We start from the raw sequence: 17,720 nt of genomic DNA, 5'->3' as shown, positions 1-17,720 counted from the left end.
GGCTCACCTCTCCTATAACCAGGTCAGTAGTACCCCTAACCCCAGATTAACCCCAGGCTCACCTCTCCTATGACCAGGTCAGTAGTACCCCTAACCCCAGATTAACCCCAGGCTCACCTCTCCTATGACCAGGTCAGTAGTACCCCTAACCCCAGATTAACCCCAGGCTCACCTCTCCTATAACCAGGTCAGTGGTACCCCTAACCCCAGATTAACCCCAGGCTCACCTCACCTATAACCAGGTCAGTAGTACCCCTAACCCCAGATTAACCCCAGCCTCAGCTCTCCTATGACCAGGTCAGTAGTACCCCTAACCCCAGATTAACCCCAGGCTCACCTCTCCTATAACCAGGTCAGTAGTACCCCTAACCCCAGATTAACCCCAGGCTCACCTCTCCTATAACCAGGTCAGTAGTACCCCTAACCCCAGATTAACCCCAGGCTCACCTCTCCTATAACCAGGTCAGTAGTACCCCTAACCCCAGATTAACCCCAGGCTCACCTCTCCTATAACCAGGTCAGTAGTACCCCTAACCCTAGATTAACCCCAGGCTCACCTCTCCTATAACCAGGTCAGTAGTACCCCTAACCCCAGATTAACCCCAGATTAACCCCAGGCTCACCTCACCTATAACCAGGTCAGTAGTACCCCTAACCCCAGATTAACCCCAGGCTCATCTCACCTATAACCAGGTCAGTAGTACCCCTAACCCCAGATTAACCCCAGGCTCACCTCTCCTATAACCAGGTCAGTAGTACCCCTAACCCCAGATTAACCCCAGGCTCACCTCTCCTATAACCAGGTCAGTAGTACCCCTAACCCCAGATTAACCCCAGGCTCACCTCTCCTATGACCAGGTCAGTAGTACCCCTAACCCCAGATTAACCCCAGGCTCACCTCTCCTATGACCAGGTCAGTAGTACCCCTAACACCAGATTAACCCCAGATTAACCCCAGGCTCACCTCTCCTATAACCAGGTCAGTAGTACCCCTAACCCCAGATTAACCCCAGGCTCACCTCTCCTATAACCAGGTCAGTAGTACCCCTAACCCCAGATTAACCCCAGGCTCACCTCTCCTATGACCAGGTCAGTAGTACCCCTAACCCCAGAATAACCCCAGGCTCACCTCTCCTATAACCAGGTCAGTAGTACCCCTAACCCCAGATTAACCCCAGGCTCAGCTCACCTATAACCAGGTCAGTAGTACCCTTAACCCCAGATTAACCCCAGGCTCACCTCTCCTATAACCAGGTCAGTAGTTCCCCTAACCCCAGATTAACCCCAGGCTCAGTTCACCTCTCCTATAACCAGGTCAGTAGTACCCCTAACCCCAGATTAACCCCAGGCTCAACTCACCTCTCCTATAACCAGGTCAGTAGTACCCCTAACCCCAGATTAACCCCAGGCTCACCTCTCCTATAACCAGGTCAGTAGTACCCCTAACCCCAGATTAACCCCAGGGTCAACTCAGCTCTCTTATAACCAGGTCAGTAGTACCCCTAACCCCAGATTAACCACAGGCTCACCTCTCCCATAACCAGGTCAGTAGTACCCCTAACCCCAGATTAACCCCAGATTAACCCCAGGCTCACCTCACCTATAACCAGGTCAGTAGTACCCCTAACCCCAGATTAACCCCAGGCTCATCTCACCTATAACCAGGTCAGTAGTACCCCTAACCCAAGATTAACCCCAGGCTCACCTCTCGTATAACCAGGTCAGTAGTACCCCTAACCCCAGATTAACCCCAGGCTCACCTCTCCTATAACCAGGTCAGTAGTACCCCTAACCCCAGATTAACCCCAGGCTCACCTCTCCTATGACCAGGTCAGTAGTACCCCTAACCCCAGATTAACCCCAGGCTCACCTCTCCTATGACCAGGTCAGTAGTACCCCTAACCCCAGATTAACCCCAGATTAACCCCAGGCTCACCTCTCCTATAACCAGGTCAGTAGTACCCCTAACCCCAGATTAACCCCAGGCTCAGTTCACCTCTCCTATAACCAGGTCAGTAGTACCCCTAACCCCAGATTAACCCCAGGCTCAACTCACCTCTCCTATAACCAGGTCAGTAGTACCCCTAACCCCAGATTAACCCCAGGCTCCACTCACCTCTCCTATAACCAGGTCAGTAGTACCCCTAACCCCAGATTAACCCCAGGCTCCACTCACCTCTCCTATAACCAGGTCAGTAGTACCCCTAACCCCAGATTAACCCCAGGCTCACCTCTCCTATAACCAGGTCAGTAGTACCCCTAACCCCAGATTAACCCCAGGCTCACCTCTCCTATAACCAGGTCAGTAGTACCCCTAACCCCAGATTAACCCCAGGCTCACCTCTCCTATGACCAGGTCAGTAGTACCCCTAACCCCAGATTAACCCCAGGCTCACCTCTCCTATAACCAGGTCAGTAGTACCCCTAACCCCAGATTAACCCCAGATTAACCCCAGGCTCACCTCACCTATAACCAGGTCAGTAGTACCCCTAACCCCAGATTAACCCCAGGCTCATCTCACCTATAACCAGGTCAGTAGTACCCCTAACCCAAGATTAACCCCAGGCTCACCTCTCCTATAACCAGGTCAGTAGTACCCCTAACCCCAGATTAACCCCAGGCTCACCTCTCCTATAACCAGGTCAGTAGTACCCTTAACCCCAGATTAACCCCAGGCTCACCTCTCCTATAACCAGGTCAGTAGTACCCCTAACCCCAGATTAACCCCAGGCTCACCTCTCCTATAACCAGGTCAGTAGTACCCCTAACCCCAGATTAACCCCAGGCTCACCTCTCCTATAACCAGGTCAGTAGTACCCCTAACCCCAGATTAACCCCAGATTAACCCCAGGCTCACCTCACCTATAACCAGGTCAGTAGTACCCCTAACCCCAGATTAACCCCAGGCTCATCTCACCTATAACCAGGTCAGTAGTACCCCTAACCCAAGATTAACCCCAGGCTCACCTCTCCTATAACCAGGTCAGTAGTACCCCTAACCCCAGATTAACCCCAGGCTCACCTCTCCTATAACCAGGTCAGTAGTACCCCTAACCCCAGATTAACCCCAGGCTCACCTCTCCTATGACCAGGTCAGTAGTACCCCTAACCCCAGATTAACCCCAGGCTCACCTCTCCTATGACCAGGTCAGTAGTACCCCTAACCCCAGATTAACCCCAGGCTCACCTCTCCTATAACCAGGTCAGTGGTACCCCTAACCCCAGATTAACCCCAGGCTCACCTCACCTATAACCAGGTCAGTAGTACCCCTAACCCCAGATTAACCCCAGCCTCAGCTCTCCTATGACCAGGTCAGTAGTACCCCTAACCCCAGATTAACCCCAGGCTCACCTCTCCTATAACCAGGTCAGTAGTACCCCTAACCCCAGATTAACCCCAGGCTCACCTCTCCTATAACCAGGTCAGTAGTACCCCTAACCCCAGATTAACCCCAGGCTCACCTCTCCTATAACCAGGTCAGTAGTACCCCTAACCCCAGATTAACCCCAGGCTCACCTCTCCTATAACCAGGTCAGTAGTACCCCTAACCCTAGATTAACCCCAGGCTCACCTCTCCTATAACCAGGTCAGTAGTACCCCTAACCCCAGATTAACCCCAGATTAACCCCAGGCTCACCTCACCTATAACCAGGTCAGTAGTACCCCTAACCCCAGATTAACCCCAGGCTCATCTCACCTATAACCAGGTCAGTAGTACCCCTAACCCCAGATTAACCCCAGGCTCACCTCTCCTATAACCAGGTCAGTAGTACCCCTAACCCCAGATTAACCCCAGGCTCACCTCTCCTATAACCAGGTCAGTAGTACCCCTAACCCCAGATTAACCCCAGGCTCACCTCTCCTATGACCAGGTCAGTAGTACCCCTAACCCCAGATTAACCCCAGGCTCACCTCTCCTATGACCAGGTCAGTAGTACCCCTAACACCAGATTAACCCCAGATTAACCCCAGGCTCACCTCTCCTATAACCAGGTCAGTAGTACCCCTAACCCCAGATTAACCCCAGGCTCACCTCTCCTATAACCAGGTCAGTAGTACCCCTAACCCCAGATTAACCCCAGGCTCACCTCTCCTATGACCAGGTCAGTAGTACCCCTAACCCCAGAATAACCCCAGGCTCACCTCTCCTATAACCAGGTCAGTAGTACCCCTAACCCCAGATTAACCCCAGGCTCAGCTCACCTATAACCAGGTCAGTAGTACCCTTAACCCCAGATTAACCCCAGGCTCACCTCTCCTATAACCAGGTCAGTAGTTCCCCTAACCCCAGATTAACCCCAGGCTCAGTTCACCTCTCCTATAACCAGGTCAGTAGTACCCCTAACCCCAGATTAACCCCAGGCTCAACTCACCTCTCCTATAACCAGGTCAGTAGTACCCCTAACCCCAGATTAACCCCAGGCTCACCTCTCCTATAACCAGGTCAGTAGTACCCCTAACCCCAGATTAACCCCAGGGTCAACTCAGCTCTCCTATAACCAGGTCAGTAGTACCCCTAACCCCAGATTAACACCAGGGTCAACTCAGCTCTCCTATAACCAGGTCAGTAGTACCCCTAACCCCAGATTAACCCCAGATTAACCCCAGGCTCACCTCACCTATAACCAGGTCAGTAGTACCCCTAACCCCAGATTAACCCCAGGCTCACCTCACCTATAACCAGGTCAGTAGTACCCCTAACCCCAGATTAACCCCAGCCTCAGCTCTCCTATGATCAGGTCAGTAGTACCCCTAACCCCAGATTAACCCCAGGCTCACCTCTCCTATAACCAGGTCAGTAGTACCCCTAACCCCAGATTAACCCCAGGCTCACCTCTCCTATAACCAGGTCAGTAGTACCCCTAACCCCAGATTAACCACAGGCTCACCTCTCCCATAACCAGGTCAGTAGTACCCCTAACCCCAGATTAACCCCAGATTAACCCCAGGCTCACCTCACCTATAACCAGGTCAGTAGTACCCCTAACCCCAGATTAACCCCAGGCTCATCTCACCTATAACCAGGTCAGTAGTACCCCTAACCCCAGATTAACCCCAGGCTCACCTCTCCTATAACCAGGTCAGTAGTACCCCTAACCCCAGATTAACCCCAGGCTCACCTCTCCTATAACCAGGTCAGTAGTACCCCTAACCCCAGATTAACCCCAGGCTCACCTCTCCTATGACCAGGTCAGTAGTACCCCTAACCCCAGGTTAACCCCAGGCTCACCTCTCCTATGACCAGGTCAGTAGTACCCCTAACCCCAGATTAACCCCAGATTAACTCCAGGCTCACCTCTCCTATAACCAGGTCAGTAGTACCCCTAACCCCAGATTAACCCCAGGCTCAGTTCACCTCTCCTATAACCAGGTCAGTAGTACCCCTAACCCCAGATTAACCCCAGGCTCAACTCACCTCTCCTATAACCAGGTCAGTAGTACCCCTAACCCCAGATTAACCCCAGGCTCCACTCACCTCTCCTATAACCAGGTCAGTAGTACCCCTAACCCCAGATTAACCCCAGGCTCCACTCACCTCTCCTATAACCAGGTCAGTAGTACCCCTAACCCCAGATTAACCCCAGGCTCAACTCACCTCTCCTATAACCAGGTCAGTAGTACCCCTAACCCCAGATTAACCCCAGGCTCAACTCACCTCTCCTATAACCAGGTCAGTAGTACCCCTAACCCCAGATTAACCCCAGGCTCACCTCTCCTATAACCAGGTCAGTAGTACCCCTAACCCCAGATTAACCCCAGGCTCACCTCTCCTATAACCAGGTCAGTAGTACCCCTAACCCCAGATTAACCCCAGGCTCACCTCTCCTATGACCAGGTCAGTAGTACCCCTAACCCCAGATTAACCCCAGGCTCACCTCTCCTATGACCAGGTCAGTAGTACCCCTAACCCCAGATTAACCCCAGATTAACCCCAGGCTCACCTCTCCTATGACCAGGTCAGTAGTACCCCTAACCCCAGATTAACCCCAGGCTCACCTCACCTATAACCAGGTCAGTAGTACCCCTAACCCCAGATTAACCCCAGCCTCAGCTCTCCTATGACCAGGTCAGTAGTACCCCTAACCCCAGATTAACCCCAGGCTCACCTCTCCTATAACCAGGTCAGTAGTACCCCTAACCCCAGATTAACCCCAGGCTCACCTCTCCTATAACCAGGTCAGTAGTACCCCTAACCCCAGATTAACCCCAGGCTCACCTCTCCTATAACCAGGTCAGTAGTACCCCTAACCCCAGATTAACCCCAGGCTCACCTCTCCTATAACCAGGTCAGTAGTACCCCTAACCCCAGATTAACCCCAGGCTCACCTCTCCTATAACCAGGTCAGTAGTACCCCTAACCCCAGATTAACCCCAGATTAACCCCAGGCTCACCTCTCCTATGACCAGGTCAGTAGTACCCCTAACCCCAGATTAACCCCAGGCTCAACTCACCTCTCCTATAACCAGGTCAGTAGTACCCCTAACCCCAGATTTACCCCAGGCTCCACTCACCTCTCCTATAACCAGGTCAGTAGTACCCCTAACCGCAGATTAACCCCAGGCTCAACTCAGCTCTCCTATAACCAGGTCAGTAGTACCCCTAACCCCAGATTAACCCCAGGATCACCTCTCCTATAACCAGGCCAGTAGTACCCCTAACCCTAACCCCAGATTAACCCCTGGCTCAGTTCACCTCTCCTATAACCAGGTCAGTAGTACCCCTAACCCCAGATTAACTCCAGGCTCAACTCACCTCTCCTATAACCAGGTCAGTAGTACCCCTAACCTCAGATGAACCCCAGGCTCAATTCACCTCTCCTATAACCAGGTCAGTAGTACCCCTAACCCCAGATTAACCCCAGGGTCACCTCTCCTATAACCAGGTCAGTAGTACCCCTAACCCCAGATTAACCCCAGGGTCAACTCAGCTCTCCTATAACCAGGTCAGTAGTACCCCTAACCCCAGATTAACCCCAGGGTCAACTCAGCTCTCCTATAACCAGGTCAGTAGTACCCCTAACCCCAGATTAACACCAGGGTCAACTCAGCGCTCCTATAACCAGGTCAGTAGTACCCCTAACCCCAGATTAACCCCAGATTAACCCCAGGCTCACCTCACCTATAACCAGGTCAGTAGTACCCCTAACCCCAGATTAACCCCAGGCTCACCTCACCTATAACCAGGTCAGTAGTACCCCTAACCCCAGATTAACCCCAGGCTCACCTCTCCTATGACCAGGTCAGTAGTACCCCTAACCCCAGATTAACCCCAGATTAACCCCAGGCTCACCTCTCCTATAACCAGGTCAGTAGTACCCCTAACCCCAGATTAACCCCAGGCTCACCTCACCTATAACCAGGTCAGTAGTACCCCTAACCCCAGATTAACCCCAGCCTCAGCTCTCCTATGACCAGGTCAGTAGTACCCCTAACCCCAGATTAACCCCAGGCTCACCTCTCCTATAACCAGGTCAGTAGTACCCCTAACCCCAGATTAACCCCAGGCTCACCTCTCCTATAACCAGGTCAGTAGTACCCCTAACCCCAGATTAACCCCAGGCTCACCTCTCCTATAACCAGGTCAGTAGTACCCCTAACCCCAGATTAACCCCAGGCTCACCTCTCCTATAACCAGGTCAGTAGTACCCCTAACCCCAGATTAACCCCAGGCTCACCTCTCCTATAACCAGGTCAGTAGTACCCCTAACCCCAGATTAACCCCAGATTAACCCCAGGCTCACCTCGCCTATGACCAGGTCAGTAGTACCCCTAACCCCAGATTAACCCCAGGCTCAACTCACCTCTCCTATAACCAGGTCAGTAGTACCCCTAACCCCAGATTAACCCCAGGCTCAACTCACCTCTCCTATAACCAGGTCAGTAGTACCCCTAACCGCAGATTAACCCCAGGCTCAACTCAGCTCTCCTATAACCAGGTCAGTAGTACCCCTAACCCCAGATTAACCCCAGGATCACCTCTCCTATAACCAGGCCAGTAGTACCCCTAACCCTAACCCCAGATTAACCCCTGGCTCAGTTCACCTCTCCTATAACCAGGTCAGTAGTACCCCTAACCCCAGATTAACTCCAGGCTCAACTCACCTCTCCTATAACCAGGTCAGTAGTACCCCTAACCTCAGATGAACCCCAGGCTCAATTCACCTCTCCTATAACCAGGTCAGTAGTACCCCTAACCCCAGATTAACCCCAGGGTCACCTCTCCTATAACCAGGTCAGTAGTACCCCTAACCCCAGATTAACCCCAGGGTCAACTCAGCTCTCCTATAACCAGGTCAGTAGTACCCCTAACCCCAGATTAACCCCAGGGTCAACTCAGCTCTCCTATAACCAGGTCAGTAGTACCCCTAACCCCAGATTAACACCAGGGTCAACTCAGCGCTCCTATAACCAGGTCAGTAGTACCCCTAACCCCAGATTAACCCCAGATTAACCCCAGGCTCACCTCACCTATAACCAGGTCAGTAGTACCCCTAACCCCAGATTAACCCCAGGCTCACCTCACCTATAACCAGGTCAGTAGTACCCCTAACCCCAGATTAACCCCAGCCTCAGCTCTCCTATGACCAGGTCAGTAGTACCCCTAACCCCCGATTAACCCCAGGCTCACCTCTCCTATAACCAGGTCAGTACTACCCCTAACCCCAGATTAACCCCAGGCTCACCTCTCCTATAACCAGGTCAGTAGTACCCTTAACCCCAGATTAACCCCAGGCTCACCTCTCCTATAACCAGGTCAGTAGTACCCCTAACCCCAGATTAACCCCAGGCTCACCTCTCCTATAACCAGGTCAGTAGTACCCCTAACCCCAGATTAACCCCAGGCTCACCTCTCCTATAACCAGGTCAGTAGTACCCCTAACCCCAGATTAACCCCAGGCTCACCTCACCTATAAACAGGTCAGTAGTACCCCTAACCCCAGATTAACCCCAGGCTCATCTCACCTATAACCAGGTCAGTAGTACCCCTAACCCAAGATTAACCCCAGGCTCAACTCTCCTATAACCAGGTCAGTAGTACCCCTAACCCCAGATTAACCCCAGGCTCACCTCTCCTATAACCAGGTCAGTAGTACCCCTAACCCCAGATTAACCCCAGGCTCACCTCTCCTATGACCAGGTCAGTAGTACCCCTAACCCCAGATTAACCCCAGGCTCACCTCTCCTATGACCAGGTCAGTAGTACCCCTAACCCCAGATTAACCCCAGATTAACCCCAGGCTCACCTCTCCTATAACCAGGTCAGTAGTACCCCTAACCCCAGATTAACCCCAGGCTCACCTCACCTATAACCAGGTCAGTAGTACCCCTAACCCCAGATTAACCCCAGCCTCAGCTCTCCTATAACCAGGTCAGTAGTACCCCTAACCCCAGATTAACCCCAGGCTCACCTCTCCTATGACCAGGTCAGTAGTACCCCTAACCCCAGATTAACCCCAGGCTCACCTCTCCTATGACCAGATCAGTAGTACCCCTAACACCAGATTAACCCCAGATTAACCCCAGGCTCACCTCTCCTATAACCAGGTCAGTAGTACCCCTAACCCCAGATTAACCCCAGGCTCACCTCTCCTATAACCAGGTCAGTAGTACCCCTAACCCCAGATTAACCCCAGGCTCACCTCTCCTATGACCAGGTCAGTAGTACCCCTAACCCCAGAATAACCCCAGGCTCACCTCTCCTATAACCAGGTCAGTAGTACCCCTAACCCCAGATTAACCCCAGGCTCAGCTCACCTATAACCAGGTCAGTAGTACCCTTAACCCCAGATTAACCCCAGGCTCACCTCTCCTATAACCAGGTCAGTAGTTCCCCTAACCCCAGATTAACCCCAGGCTCAGTTCACCTCTCCTATAACCAGGTCAGTAGTACCCCTAACCCCAGATTAACCCCAGGCTCAACTCACCTCTCCTATAACCAGGTCAGTAGTACCCCTAACCCCAGATTAACCCCAGGCTCACCTCTCCTATAACCAGGTCAATAGTACCCCTAACCCCAGATTAACCCCAGGGTCAACTCAGCTCTCCTATAACCAGGTCAGTAGTACCCCTAACCCCAGATTAACCCCAGGGTCAACTCAGCTCTCCTATAACCAGGTCAGTAGTACCCCTAACCCCAGATTAACACCAGGGTCAACTCAGCTCTCCTATAACCAGGTCAGTAGTACCCCTAACCCCAGATTAACCCCAGATTAACCCCAGGCTCACCTCACCTATAACCAGGTCAGTAGTACCCCTAACCCCAGATTAACCCCAGGCTCACCTCACCTATAACCAGGTCAGTAGTACCCCTAACCCCAGATTAACCCCAGCCTCAGCTCTCCTATGACCAGGTCAGTAGTACCCCTAACCCCAGATTAACCCCAGGCTCACCTCTCCTATAACCAGGTCAGTAGTACCCCTAACCCCAGATTAACCCCAGGCTCACCTCTCCTATAACCAGGTCAGTAGTACCCCTAACCCCAGATTAACCCCAGATTAACCCCAGGCTCACCTCACCTATAACCAGGTCAGTAGTACCCCTAACCCCAGATTAACCCCAGGCTCATCTCACCTATAACCAGGTCAGTAGTACCCCTAACCCAAGATTAACCCCAGGCTCACCTCTCCTATAACCAGGTCAGTAGTACCCCTAACCCCAGATTAACCCCAGGCTCACCTCTCCTATAACCAGGTCAGTAGTACCCCTAACCCCAGATTAACCCCAGGCTCACCTCTCCTATGACCAGGTCAGTAGTACCCCTAACCCCAGATTAACCCCAGGCTCACCTCTCCTATGACCAGGTCAGTAGTACCCCTAACCCCAGATTAACCCCAGATTAACCCCAGGCTCACCTCTCCTATAACCAGGTCAGTAGTACCCCTAACCCCAGATTAACCCCAGGCTCACCTCACCTATAACCAGGTCAGTAGTACCCCTAACCCCAGATTAACCCCAGCCTCAGCTCTCCTATAACCAGGTCAGTAGTACCCCTAACCCCAGATTAACCCCAGGCTCACCTCTCCTATGACCAGGTCAGTAGTACCCCTAACCCCAGATTAACCCCAGGCTCACCTCTCCTATGACCAGATCAGTAGTACCCCTAACACCAGATTAACCCCAGATTAACCCCAGGCTCACCTCTCCTATAACCAGGTCAGTAGTACCCCTAACCCCAGATTAACCCCAGGCTCACCTCTCCTATAACCAGGTCAGTAGTACCCCTAACCCCAGATTAACCCCAGGCTCACCTCTCCTATGACCAGGTCAGTAGTACCCCTAACCCCAGAATAACCCCAGGCTCACCTCTCCTATAACCAGGTCAGTAGTACCCCTAACCCCAGATTAACCCCAGGCTCAGCTCACCTATAACCAGGTCAGTAGTACCCTTAACCCCAGATTAACCCCAGGCTCACCTCTCCTATAACCAGGTCAGTAGTTCCCCTAACCCCAGATTAACCCCAGGCTCAGTTCACCTCTCCTATAACCAGGTCAGTAGTACCCCTAACCCCAGATTAACCCCAGGCTCAACTCACCTCTCCTATAACCAGGTCAGTAGTACCCCTAACCCCAGATTAACCCCAGGCTCACCTCTCCTATAACCAGGTCAATAGTACCCCTAACCCCAGATTAACCCCAGGGTCAACTCAGCTCTCCTATAACCAGGTCAGTAGTACCCCTAACCCCAGATTAACCCCAGGGTCAACTCAGCTCTCCTATAACCAGGTCAGTAGTACCCCTAACCCCAGATTAACACCAGGGTCAACTCAGCTCTCCTATAACCAGGTCAGTAGTACCCCTAACCCCAGATTAACCCCAGATTAACCCCAGGCTCACCTCACCTATAACCAGGTCAGTAGTACCCCTAACCCCAGATTAACCCCAGGCTCACCTCACCTATAACCAGGTCAGTAGTACCCCTAACCCCAGATTAACCCCAGCCTCAGCTCTCCTATGACCAGGTCAGTAGTACCCCTAACCCCAGATTAACCCCAGGCTCACCTCTCCTATAACCAGGTCAGTAGTACCCCTAACCCCAGATTAACCCCAGGCTCACCTCTCCTATAACCAGGTCAGTAGTACCCCTAACCCCAGATTAACCCCAGATTAACCCCAGGCTCACCTCACCTATAACCAGGTCAGTAGTACCCCTAACCCCAGATTAACCCCAGGCTCATCTCACCTATAACCAGGTCAGTAGTACCCCTAACCCAAGATTAACCCCAGGCTCACCTCTCCTATAACCAGGTCAGTAGTACCCCTAACCCCAGATTAACCCCAGGCTCACCTCTCCTATAACCAGGTCAGTAGTACCCCTAACCCCAGATTAACCCCAGGCTCACCTCTCCTATGACCAGGTCAGTAGTACCCCTAACCCCAGATTAACCCCAGGCTCACCTCTCCTATGACCAGGTCAGTAGTACCCCTAACCCCAGATTAACCCCAGGCTCACCTCTCCTATAACCAGGTCAGTAGTACCCCTAACCCCAGATTAACCCCAGGCTCAGCTCACCTATAACCAGGTCAGTAGTACCCCTAACCCCAGATTAACCCCAGGGTCACCTCTCCTATAACCAGGTCAGTAGTACCCCTAACCCCAGATTAACCCCAGGCTCACCTCTCCTATAACCAGGTCAGTAGTACCCCTAACCCCAGATTAACCCCAGGCTCACCTCTCCTATGACCAGGTCAGTAGTACCCCTAACCCCAGAATAACCCCAGGCTCACCTCTCCTATAACCAGGTCAGTAGTACCCCTAACCCCAGATTAACCCCAGGCTCAGCTCACCTATAACCAGGTCAGTAGTACCCCTAACCCCAGATTAACCCCAGGCTCACCTCTCCTATAACCAGGTCAGTAGTACCCCTAACCCCAGATTAACCCCAGGCTCAGTTCACCTCTCCTATAACCAGGTCAGTAGTACCCCTAACCCCAGATTAACCCCAGGCTCAACTCACCTCTCCTATAACCAGGTCAGTAGTACCCCTAACCCCAGATTAACCCCAGGCTCCACTCACCTCTCCTATAACCAGGTCAGTAGTACCCCTAACCCCAGATTAACCCCAGGCTCCACTCACCTCTCCTATAACCAGGTCAGTAGTACCCCTAACCCCAGATTAACCCCAGGCTCAACTCACATCTCCTATAACCAGGTCAGTAGTACCCCTAACCCCAGATTAACCCCAGGCTCAACTCACCTCTCCTATAACCAGGTCAGTAGTACCCCTAACCCCAGATTAACCCCAGGCTCCACTCACCTCTCCTATAACCAGGTCAGTAGTACCCCTAACCCCAGATTAACCCCAGGCTCAACTCACCTCTCCTATAACCAGGTCAGTAGTACCCCTAACCCCAGATTAACCCCAGGCTCAACTCAGCTCTCCTATAACCAGGTCAGTAGTACCCCTAACCCCAGATTAACCCCAGGCTCAACTCACATCTCCTATAACCAGGTCAGTAGTACCCCTAACCCCAGATTAACCCCAGGCTCAACTCACCTCTCCTATAACCAGGTCAGTAGTACCCCTAACCCAAGATTAACCCCACGCTCAGTTCACATCTCCTATAACCAGGCCAGTAGTACCCCTAACCCTAACCCCAGATTAACCCCAGGCTCAACTCACCTCTCCTATAACCAGGTCAGTAGTACCCCTAACCCCAGATTAACCCCACGCTCAGTTCACATCTCCTATAACCAGGCCAGTAGTACCCCTAACCCTACATTTTTGACAGTACGACGGTATTTGGTGGGATATTTAAAGTGTTTGAATAATAAAAGTTCTGCATTTGCTTTGTGCTTGACCCTAGAATGGCAACGCATACATTGTAAGTGATTTTAATTGAATTAATTAATTTAGATCAAAACACTTAAGTGAACTGTTTGAATCATGAAAATAGAATGATTATTCTAATTATATAGTTAGAAGAGAATAGTGGGCACTTTGAATACAGTGTTGTTTAACATGACAGTGAAGGAAATTGCCAGGGAGGAGTTATTGTGACAGGGTAGGAACCAAAGTGTTGGTCAGTGTTTCCTAAGGGACCCTATCATCTTCATTCGGAAAGTATTCAGACCCCTTGACTTTTTCCACATTTTGTTATGTTACAGCCTTATTCTAAAATGTATTAAATTGTTTTTTCCAACCTCATCAATCTATACACAATACCCCATAATGACAAAGTAAAAACAGGTTTTTAGACATTTCTGCAAATTTATTAAATAGAAAAAGCTGAAATATCACATTTACATAAAAATTCAGACCCATTACTCAGTACTTTGTTGAAGCACCTTTGGCAGCGATTACAGCCTCGAGTCTTCTTGGGTATGACGCTACAAACTTGGCACACCTGTATTTGGGGTGTCCCAAAGCCGCCTGCATTGTCTTGGCAGTGTGCTTATGGTCGTTGTCCTGTTGGAATGTGAACCTTCACTCCAGTCTGAGGTCCTGAGTGCTCTGGAGCAGGTTTTCATCAAGGATCTCTCTGTACTTTGCTCTGTTCATCTTTCCCTCGATCCTGACTAGTCTCCCAGTCTGTACCTCTAAAAAACATCCCCAGAGCATGATGCTGCCACCACCATGCTGCACCGTAGAGATGGTGCCAGGTTTCCTCCAGACGTGACGCTTGGCATTCAGGCCAAAGAGTTCAATCTTGGTTTCATCAGACCAGAGAATCTTGTTTCTCAAATTCTCAAGAATTTGTTCTTAACTGACTTGCCTAGTTAAATTAAATTAAAACTGTGGGACCTTATATAGACAGGTGTGTGTCTTTCCAAATCATGTCCAATAATTTGAATTTACCACAGGTGGACTCCAATCAAGTTGTGGAAACATCTCAAGGATGATCAATGGAAAGAGGATGCACCTGAGCTCAATTTTGAGTCTCATAACAAATACTTATGTAAAATAAGGTATTTTTATACATTTGCAAACATAAAAAAAATTATAGGGTATTGTGTGTAGCTGGATGAGGATTTTTTTAAATCAATTTTTAGAGTAAGGCTGTAAGGTAACAAAATGTGGAAGATGTCAACGCGGTCTGGATACTTCCTGTACAGGGAACTGAGTGCCATTTCAAATCAAATCAAATCAAATTTTATTAGTCACATACACATGGTTAGCAGATGTTAATGCGAGTGTAGCGAAATGCTTGTGCTTCTAGTTCCGACAATGCAGTAATAACCAACAAGTAATCTAACCTAACAATTCCACAACTAGGATTTAGGATGCAGTCAAAGCCTTCATGATCAGCATTACAATAAAATCCCTGCTCCCAAGTTCAAAGCACTACGTGCTACTGACACTGGCCATGCATACTCGTATTTCAACTTACAACTGCATGTCCTTGCAATCTTAGCAGCGGATGTTAAAGTGCGTGGATTTAGTGATAACAGTTTACTCGGGACTATTCCTACATTAAAGTGTTCGTCTCTGCACGCGGTCTGTTAACACTGGTGCCCATGTGGTTTTAATTGTAGCCCTGCATGTTTGTGTCCAGTTAAAGCACAAAGGCTCAATCTACATCCCAAATGGCACCCTATTCCCTACAAAGTGACCGGGTTCTACATAGTGCACTAATTTTGACTTGGTTTCTTGTCGAACGTAGTTCTTTGGGGTGTAGGCTCGGAGTCTGGTGCTGTTTAGCCAGCTGCCAGTGTGGTATGTACACGCACGGGGCCTCCTACCCCCTCCCTCTGAGACAGGGAGGAGAGACAGGGAGAGAGACAGGGAGGAGAGACAGGGGGATAGAGTGCCCTCCCGGTCCCACCCTGTACAGGCCCTGTGTTCATGGAGCCCTGTGTTCAGGCCCTGTGTTCAAGCCCTGTGTTCATGGAGCTCTGTGTTCATGGAGCCCTGTGTTCAGGCCCTGTGTTCATGGAGCTCTGTGTTCATGGAGTCCTGTGTTCATGGAGTCCTGTGTTCATGGAGTCCTGTGTTCATGGAGTCCTGTGTTCAGGCCCTGTGGTCATGGAGCCCTGTGTTCATGGAGTCCTGTGTTCATGGAGTCCTGTGTTCATGGAGTCCTGTGTTCATGGAGCTCTGTGTTCATGGAGCTCTGTGTTCATGGAGTCCTGTGTTCATGGAGTCCTGTGTTCATGGAGTCCTGTGTTCTTGGAGCCCTGTGTTCATGGAGCCTTGTGTTCATGGAGCCCTGTGTTCATGGAGTCCTGTGTTCATGGAGCCCTGTGTTCATGGAGCCCTGTGTTCAGGCCCTGTGTTCATGGAGTCCTGTGTTCAGGCCCTGTGTTCATGGAGTCCTGTGTTCATGGAGTCCTGTGTTCATGGAGCCCTGTGTTCAGGCCCTGTGTTCATGGAGTCCTGTGTTCATGGAGTCCTGTGTTCATGGAGCCCTGTGTTCAGGCCCTGTGTTCATGGAGTCCTGTGTTCATGGAGTCCTGTGTTCATGGAGCCCTGTGTTCATGGAGCCTTGTGTTCATGGAGCCTTGTGTTCATGGAGCCTTGTGTTCATGGAGTCCTGTGTTCAGGCCCTGTGTTCATGGAGCCCTGTGTTCATGGAGCCTTGTGTTCATGGAGCCTTGTGTTCATGGAGCCTTGTGTTCATGGAGCCCTGTGTTCATGGAGTCCTGTGTTCATGGAGTCCTGTGTTCATGGAGTCCTGTGTTCATGGAGCCCTGTGTTCATGGAGCCTTGTGTTCATGGAGCCCTGTGTTCATGGAGTCCTGCTTTGTTTAACTTACACATTCCTTCAACCTAACAGTGTTTACATCAGTGAAGCCAGAAAACACCCCTAACAATTATATTCCCTCCCTCTCCGCTTTGCCCACCGACCCCACCCATTCCTTGTCTCCACCAGGCTCCTGCACCCTCCCTGTCTGCATCCTGCTTTGTATCTTGAGTGTTGGAACAGGGGAATGTTGAGGTTGTGTTACTGAAGTTGTGTCTCTCTCTGTCCACTGTCTGTCAAGCTGGGGGCCAAGACTACCACGGCGCCTGGGGAAGATGAACTCACATACAGCCCCCCCCCTTCCCTCTCTGCTTGTGTCACCACCATTCTTACATGTTTACCTCAGAGCCCCCCCCTCAGACCACCCAACAGCACTGCCTTGCAGACAGACACACACCACACCAGACTCCTACATGTTTACCTCAGAGCCCCCCCCCCCCCCCTCACACCACACCAGACTGGACCAGTCCAACCAACCAGAGTGAACAAGCTTCACTTTTGAACTATGAACTTTGATCCTCCCAGCCAATGGAGTTTAACTGAAGGAGAAGGGAGCAAACATAACTCTACAGAAAACTCCCAGAACAATCCCTCTCTGTCGCCCGAACCACTGAACTGGACTTTTCTAAACAACAAAAATATTGAAATAAAGTATTTGAATTTCTTTCCTCTTTCTCCCATTTTTCTGGAGATTTTAACGAGAATTTCAAAAGGGCATTTGGTCTTTTAATTGTGTAGAGATTGCAGGGACTTTGTTCATATTTTTCTAATATTTTTCTTCTCGTCGTAATTGGAAAAATCGGTATCTTCAAGGTCAACTTTGAAGGGACTCTTATTCTGAAGGCGGATGATAACAAGGGATTGTGGGTGATTTTTCTGTAACTCTTAAACCATCATGATACGAGGATCCCTCTTCAAATCAAACAACTTTACAACCAATTTTGGTTTCATCTCTTGTACAGTACAAAAAGTTTGTAATATTTATTTTCCCTCTCAATGTGAAAAGTATTTTTTCAATTTAAGTGTAAAAAATA

The 17,720-nt window shown here is 50.6% G+C and overlaps 1 protein-coding gene across 8 annotated transcripts in view; it reads left to right on the top strand.

Annotated features, from left to right (window-relative positions):
* The window catches only part of LOC139555278 (protein 4.1-like), a 125,952-nt gene that overhangs the window by 106,129 nt on the left and 2,103 nt on the right, over positions 1 to 17,720 (top strand). For all 8 annotated transcript variants that reach the window (XM_071368956.1, XM_071368957.1, XM_071368948.1 and 5 more), the window contains one exon: positions 16,928 to 17,720. This exon is cut by the window's right edge and continues 2,103 nt beyond it. The gene's annotated coding sequence lies outside the window, so the exon portion shown is untranslated. The remainder of the gene's footprint in view (positions 1 to 16,927) is intronic.

The sequence above is a fragment of the Salvelinus alpinus genome, chromosome 26 (assembly GCF_045679555.1).
Source record: "Salvelinus alpinus chromosome 26, SLU_Salpinus.1, whole genome shotgun sequence".
Taxonomy (NCBI): Eukaryota; Metazoa; Chordata; class Actinopteri; order Salmoniformes; family Salmonidae; genus Salvelinus; species Salvelinus alpinus.
Note: the sequence above shows the minus strand (reverse complement) of the source record. Positions and strands in the feature narration are given on the sequence as shown.